Here is a 7,033-nt window from a genome sequence, read left to right as displayed (position 1 = left end):
TGCTGGGATGTGTTCAGCCTGTTCACATCCTTGAAATATGGGGCCCAGACCTGGACCCCGGGCTCCAGGGGAGGCCTCCCCAGGGCTGACTAGAGCAGGAGAATCCCTGCCCTGGACATGCATGGGACCCTGCTGTTCATACAGCCCAGGAGCCTGTTGGCCTTGTTTGCAATGAGCACGTCCTGGGCATGACATTAAACTGCATCCTCTGCTGCCTTGTGGGCACATCTTGGTTGAAGAGAGGCTAAGGGACCTTGCACTGACAGAAAACACGACCATGCTGAGGCGATAGGCAGTTTGCAGCTCTATTCAGGCTGTTCTGGCAGCAGCTACAAGCTCTGTGTCATTGAATGTCTAGACTTGTTCTGGCCTTTGGATTTTGGCTCAGTGGTCTAAAGCGGGGCACAGGTTTATGGCAGCCCCCAATGCTCCATAACTCTGCCTAGGCACATATTCTGAAGGTCTTGGCAAGATGGTTGCAGGGATCTAAGAGAGGCGTAACGGCCTTGCGGCAGCTTGCCAAGATTTCCAAGCAGCCCTTTAGAGGCCCTCCAGCCTGCTGGCCTCGCATGAGGGTTAGGTCTCATCACAACACCAGAGTTTCTATTTACAGAGTGGAAACTGATCAGTTTGTGACACAGACATGTTCATGTGTGAATTGATTAAAAGCAAAAAAAACAAAAACAAAAAACCCCCTTCATTTGTGACCTTGCTAGAGCCCTGATTCAGGAAAAGACTTAAGTACAGAAATCTGACAATAGACATGCTCACAGGCTTCAGTGAATTGCAATGTTTGGGCCTAGGACAAACAATCTCAGTATCTGCATAACCTGAAGCCTAAGCTAGTGACCAATTGAAATTAATGGCACTTGCTTAGAAAAGTGCATTTAAATGCCTTCCTGAATTGGGGCCTAGAATTAGTATTTGGTCTTAATAGTTGACACACATAGTGGCTCATTAATGTTTGTTTCTGATCTGCTTTCAAGCAGAAAGTTGAAATGCAACAGATGGACAAAGCAGTGTTCCTTTAACAAAACTTGTCATTGCACAGTCCTGATTTTTCTGGGTGCTCAGCTGAAGTTCATAGGATAGATCCAAATGCAAGTCTAAAAGGAGCTTGCTTTGGTTCACTCTCATTAGTGACCAGTAGGAAAAGCTGGTTTAGAAAGGATTCTGAGGAGGTGTCCTCTTCAAAAGCTTTCTCTTTGATTTCAGGCCTTCAGCAAGACCTCATTTGGGAAGGTGCTGAAGCCTGTGTTAAACATGCTGAAAGCTCTTCAACCCAAGGTGGACCTCCTTGCACTACTGGCAGCCCACCACACTAAGAATGAAGAGGGAGAGGAGAAGGTAAAGGAAAAGCTTGTAGCAGAGCAACAGTGGGAGGGAGAAGAGGAGCTGCAGCACATAGAGGACACCATTCAAGTTCAATCCTCTCTGTATTTGGGGAGCCCTTTGGCTTCATTCATGGACAGTGAACAATTAAGGTAACTTTTCTGGCAGTACAGCAAGAATGGGAGCTGTGGTGGAGTGGGGTCATCTGGGGTCTCTGGTCAGAGCTGTCCCTATGTTAGACTAGGCTCAGCATGAAGCAGAGAGAGGACTGTGAGATGAAGAGCGTTAGCCAAGGCTGTCCAACAGATTAGTGGTAGTCACAGGCAGACTTCCAGGCTCTAAATTCCCAGCCATGTAGTATTTCAGCAGGGCAAGGCCCTTGCCTCAGAGCAGCTGCATGTGGTCAAGAATCTGTAAGGTGCTATCAGTGATTTTTCATTGTTTTTAAAGTACTGTCAATGTGCTCAGCACAAAACAGTGTGGAGAATAAGAAACAAAGATGAAAAATACTATTGAAATGCTAAAGCTATGACCCTTAACTCTTGTTTGTTTCTAAATCCAAATGACTGTTTCCTTTTGTTTTCAGTGAGAATGTTGAAGAACTATCACCAGCATTGGAAGCACCGAGAGCAGGTGAATGTCTGAGATTTGCACTTTTGGGGGATTCTATTTATTTCCTTTCATGTCTTTATAATTGTCTGTAATTTCTTTAATTCTTTCATTCCTTTAACCTCAGTGATCACGTGGAGGGTGAAAGACTATCTAGACTAGAATAGTTATGCTACCAGTGTCGGGGATTTCTCCAGAACAGACTTTTCTGGCAAAGAAAGTCATGTTTTAGAGGAAAGCTCTTCACACCTTCCACATGGTTTTCATTCTGTCTGGTCACATTGTGCTGTCCTAACAGCAATCTGCACATAGAGGATGCCATATGAAAGAGCTGGTTTTTCAATAAAGAAATTACAGACAATTATAAAGACAGGAAGGGAAATAAATAGAACCCCCCCCCAAAAGAAGACATTACTGGGGGTAGATTGGTATTTGCCTCCCCCTGCTAGACTCTGTGACGAGGATGATTCGGGCTGGCTAGAAGCCGATGTGTAATAAGCCCCCTGCCCCCACAAACCACTGCCAGCCTCAAAGCAGCAACCCCCTACCCCAGTCCACATACTCCCCTGCCCTGCTTATCCTCCCCTCCACCCCCCGTTGGCTACCTTCCCCCACACACCCCTGCAGACAGACTCCAGGTCCATAGTGTCCACAAGGCCAGGCAGGGGAGAGTTTCTGAACACATGCGTGTCATGTGTGCTGCAGGCCCACCTGGTAAAAATGTTCATGAACTAGCCCCGGTGGTCCACCATGGCTTGCAGGATCACGGAGGCAAATCCTTTCCTGTTTGTGAAAGACCTCCCCTTCCCCAAAAGGGACTGCACTGGGATGTGTGTGCTGTCTAAAGCCCCCAGGCAGTTAGGGAACCCCATGGTATTGAGGACATCTATAACTTTCTGAGGATTCCCCAGACAAATAAAATTGTTTGCAGCAATGTCCTACAGCAGTTGGCATACCTCATGAGTTGCCTCCCCAGCTATGCAGGGCACCATGCCAAATTGGTTCATGATGTAGTGGAGGTTGGCCTGGGTGGCCAGTTTTATGATGGCCATTGCCACCCTCTTGTCTGGTGGGATAGCCCAATGCACGTTAGTGTCCTGCCTCTCAATTTGTGTCCCCAGCATCGAGACGATATGGTAGTATGTCTCCCTGGTCATTTGGAACATCTCCAGTCACTGCTGATCATCCCAAGTGGTCAGCACGATTCACTCCCACCAGTTCAAACTGCTCTCGTGGGCCCAGACCATGCAAATGCTGCTCCTCAGGTTTCTCAACAAAGCCCAGTCAGCTTCCAATTCTTCACACGCCTCTTGGTTTTACCACTCCTCCGAATGTCTCCATTTTCTTTTTCGTGAGGCGCCTGTAGCCGTGTCCTCATGTAAAGCTTGCAAAAATGCAAATGATGTATATATTATCATTGTTATCTGGCAATGCTGCGTGTCTTGTATTCATTTCAAGGCAAAAAGTACTTCAGTCAACAGCACTGTCACCTCCTCCTCCTGCTCACCCATGTCCTCCAGATTCTCCATGCTGGAGGAATATTCACTGCATTGTTCTTCATTCTCCACTTCCCATTCCTCATGCATTTCTGAATGGGAATAGCATTTCAATTTATTGTGATTGACCAGTCAAAAAATCTGAATTTGTACTTGCTTCTGCTTGGTCTTGGGGCCAGGGCCTGGGCCTGCCTGCTTATTAGAGTTCAGGTGAGGGAGGTCCCACCTTTTCTCATATACATACATGCATGAATAGCATTCCAATTTATTGTGATTCACCAATCAAAAAAATCTGTCAGGTCTCAGGGCCATGGCCTGGGCCTGCATGAATAACTTTTCAAATTATTGTGATTTACTAATGGAAATAGCATTGCAATTTATTGTGATTCACCAATCTGAATAGCATTTTGATTGATTTCAGCTATTTTTGCTGCACTTGCAAAAGTATTCACTGGATATTGTCATTTAATGAGAATTTTATTGCTTTGTTTGCATCTCCTTCCCCCAAATGCTTGGCATCCCCTTGCCCAGGACACATGCACACTAGGTCTGTACAAAGCAGCTAGTATTTGCTTCAGATTTGGATTTGGATTTGGCTAATTCAGGGGACAGTGATTCAATTCAGTGATTCAAACTGGTGTCCCAAATCGATTCAGCCAAATCTGATTCAGAGTTTCAGCCGCTGCTGAATCAGCCGAATCTCCAGATCACACAGGCCCTATCCCCTGCCCACTATCCCACCCCTGCCCAGCCCCAGCTCCTGGCTCTTTAGAAAAAAAAAGCCCTGAGCCACTGGCTGCTGCCAGGCAGGGGGGCAATTCCCCTCTGCCCCCCACTGTCCCACGCTGCATGGGGGGCTCTGGCATGAGCCCCCTGACCCCCACCCACTCTACCAGCCCACCCATGGCTGCCTCACCCACCCCAGCTCCCAGCACTTTAGCCCTTTAAAAAAAAAAAAAAAGCCCCAACTTACCAGCTCCTGCCGGGTGGGGGTGATCCCTGCTGCCCCCCACTGCCCTGTGCTGCTTGGGGAACTCTGTCATGAGCCCCCAGAAGCCCGAAGATCACTGCAGCAGCCAGCGAGTGAGGGCTTTTTTTTAAAGAGCCAGGAGTTTGGGCCAGTGGGGCAGCCATGGCGGGGGGGCTTTGACAGCAGAGGGGAGGTTAGGGGGCTCTCAGGGAGGCTCGGGGAGCAGGTAGGGGTTGGGGCCTTGCAGAGGTCCCCCCCATGGTCCCCTCCCCCCTACTCCAGTCCCCCCTCCGCTGCCCCCTACTTTCCAGCAGGGACTGCCCAAATCGCCAACGCTCTCCACATCTTTTCTGAATCAATTCGGAGAGCTCCAAATGCATTCAGGCCTTTTAATTCATCCCCTGACTCAATTTGGATTTGGAGATTTGGCCACCAAATCAGGCCAAATCTCCTCCGTATGGAATCAGCACTCGAAGCTTCCCAGAGCCCTAATGCACTCCACTCTGCTTTGTTCTTTGTCTCTGCTCTGCAGGGGTGGGTGGGTGTCCTGGTTCTCACTGTGAATACACTGAAATGCACTGTGAATGGACTGTGAATTTGCACAGTAACTCATGGTTTTACTAATGACAAGGAAAATAAAAGGATCAAAACATTAAAGAGCTGTTAAGTAAAAGAGAATCAATCATCTTGCTCACTCCTGTCTTTTGTGAAACTATTTGCAAAGCCTAAGCACCAAGGAGCTTTTTGCAAAGCAGCAGCAGCATCAGGTGCATGAGTGGGTGGTTGGGTGTCGCCTTTCTGGTGTCAAGGTGGATAATATTTGTTGGGTACCAGGGATCCCACCCAAGGACACTGCTCCACCTACACTACATGGGGAGGCAGGGGAGGGGGAGGGGAGGAACCACACCTGGTGGGGAGGGTGTTTTGGAAGTGATGCAAAAAATAAAAGCCAAGCATTACACTGAAACAGTTGCTAAGTGCCCTCATTCAAATGTTAAGGAAGGCTCTCCCATGCCTGGCCCAATATTGCTGTTGCTGCTTTTTCTTCTGGTCTGTCGGGTTCTGGAGTAGATGACTGTACTTTGGGATTGGGGTAAAAAAAAGCGTTGGACCTGCCATAACAGTCCACCCTGCAACTTTTTCCAGTAATGCCATCACTCCATAAATGCCCCCAAGCAAAGGATCCTCATACTAAGGCAGGTGGCAGGGACACGGTCACCACATTGTCTCCCAACGCCCCCACCCACAAACCGCACAAACTGGCATGCATGCCAATCTGCCTATGAAAGAAAACATGCCACACATATAAACGCAATTTCAAATCTTTATTTCAAAATGTGGTGCAGTTACATGATTTTTTAATCAAAAAAGGAATAATTTTTAAAAAATGTAAATAATAAAGAAAATTTTTAAAATAGGCAAAGTAGACATAAGGTAGAAAAAATAGGATTTTCCTCCCCAGCACCTATACAGCGTTGTTTATTTACAATACCTATACACTATCTATACAATACCTATATACCTATCTACACTATATCTATGCACTATTTAGAAAGCTTGCTTCTACTGGTGGATGGGTGGATTCTGGATGCTTTTTTCCTTACTGATTCTTCTCGATTTCTGATCTGGAAAGTCTTCTGCAGGAAGAAAGAAGAAGAGGACATGGTTTTGGACCACAGTCATATGCCCCAACCCCCCTGGTTGGTGGGACATTTCTGATACTACCTAGATATCACCCAGGTTGCTGTATATCCAGGGGGGTGGGTCTGGCATGCAATGTTTGCCTGCACTATTGCTTGCATTTCTGGAATGAATGGCAATAGTCAATTATAAGAAATATTGAAGTGTAAAGAAAAGGTGCCACTCTCCAAACACAAATCCAACAAGTTCCAAACTTACCATGCTGCTGTCAGCAGTGATGCCACTGTGCTCATCAGCAGTGGTGGACACAGCGGTGGGTGCAAAAGGCGGGGGGCACGGGTGGTGAGGGCATGCATACAGGACTACTGCTGGGCATGGGAGTGCTACCAGTAGCAAAGGGTAGTAAAAAACTGGGAATAGTTGCTCCTCCCTTCCTTTCTTTCTTTCTTTCTACTGGGTCAGGCCAAGTTGGCCATCCTCAAGAGCCGCCGAAACTGGCTTGCCGGGACCGGCTCAGATGGTGCCCTGCGGCTTTTCCGCCTCCTGGTGCAGGCGCGCCTCTCGCTGGAGTTTGAGCATGCTGTGCTCCGGCAGGCGGTGCCCGCCTTTGAGACACGCTGGGCCCTTGAGGGAGCGCTGTGCCATGTGGAGGACGGCCGTCTCAAATACGCGCTCTGATGTCATGACCGGTCTGGGCAACCGGGCTGGCTCGGTGTCGAACTACGACTTCCAGCTTGTGCCGCGTCCTGGGCCCTCACCAGGCTGCTGCTTTGTTTTTTTTTTTTGGTGTGGCAAGTTGAAGGTTTTGTTACGTGTTTGATGGGATGGAGCAGGGTATGAATTGTTTATCTATATAGTTATGACCGTGTTGCCGGCATTCCAACCACATAACTAGCATGTAAGACACGACATGAAATGCAGCAAAGGTGTCTGTCACGGTGTGATGTGTTGAATGCAAATGACATGGTGTTTTTTGGGTTGATGG

The sequence above is a fragment of the Gavialis gangeticus genome, unplaced genomic scaffold, assembly GCF_001723915.1.
Source record: "Gavialis gangeticus isolate Ggan-Ray unplaced genomic scaffold, GavGan_comp1, whole genome shotgun sequence".
Taxonomy (NCBI): domain Eukaryota; kingdom Metazoa; phylum Chordata; order Crocodylia; family Gavialidae; genus Gavialis; species Gavialis gangeticus.
The sequence above is the reverse complement of the archived record's forward strand: the minus strand, read 5'-3'. Positions refer to the sequence as shown.